This window comes from Numida meleagris, unplaced genomic scaffold, assembly GCF_002078875.1.
Source record: "Numida meleagris isolate 19003 breed g44 Domestic line unplaced genomic scaffold, NumMel1.0 unplaced_Scaffold1191, whole genome shotgun sequence".
Classification (NCBI taxonomy): Eukaryota; Metazoa; Chordata; class Aves; order Galliformes; family Numididae; genus Numida; species Numida meleagris.
Genome location: NW_018362978.1, coordinates 8,406 through 9,400, shown reverse-complemented (window position 1 = coordinate 9,400; position 995 = coordinate 8,406).

Here is a 995-nt window from a genome sequence, read left to right as displayed (position 1 = left end):
TGTGGTCCAAATAGGGTGGGAATGGCCACAGTGGGGTCGGAAATGGTCCAAATATGGGAAAGGCCAAAATGGGGCCAAATTCAGTGGGAAATGGCCAAGACAGGGAGAGGGAATGACCAAATTGGGGTCAGAAATGGCCAAAATGGGGCAGGAAAGAATCAAAATTTGGTGGGATATGGCCAAGATAGGGATAGGGAATGGCCAAATTGGGGTGAAAAATGCCCAAAATGGGGATGGGAGTGGCCAAAATGGAGTCAAAATTGGTCCCAGTTGGGTCAGGACTGGTCAAAACGGGGTCAGAAATCATCAGAATTCAGTGGGAAATGGCCAAAATGAGAGCGGGGTTGGCCACAAGGAGGTGAGATGGGTTTGGGGGGTGGAGGGCATGGGGTTGAGCCAAAATTGGGTGAATTGTGGCCAAAATGGGGTGGGGGTCACCAAGATGAGGCTGAGCTTTAACGGGCAGAAGTGGGAATGGACAAAATGGGGCAGGTGTGGGTGAGATGGTGCTGATCCTAAATGGGATCAGGAGCGGCCGAAATGGGGTTGAGCTGAAATGAGCTGGAAAAAGGCAAAAAAAAACCAAAAAAAGGAGGGGGGGGAGGAATGGGTAAAAGGGAGCTGAGATAAAACAGGGGGGAAACGGGCAAAATGGGGCAAGGATCTGCAAAAAAAAGGAAGGTTGAGATGAAATAGGGTGAAAGCATCGGAATCGGGACCGACCCCGAAAAGATTGGGAAGAGCCCAAATGGGGCCAGGAGCGTTCAGGACGGGGCAGGAATGGGCCCCGTGGGCTCACAGCGTGGATTGGGGTTTTTTTTGGGGGGTTTTTTGCTTGTTTGGGGCTGTTATGGGGTTCTTTTTTGGGGTTTGGGGAGCATTTGGGGGCTTGCTTTGGCCTGTGGTTTTGGGGTGTGTTTGGGGTGTTGTGGAGCTCGCTTCTTGGTTTGGCATGGTTTGGGATTTGCTTTGGGCTTGCTCTGGGGGGGCTTTTT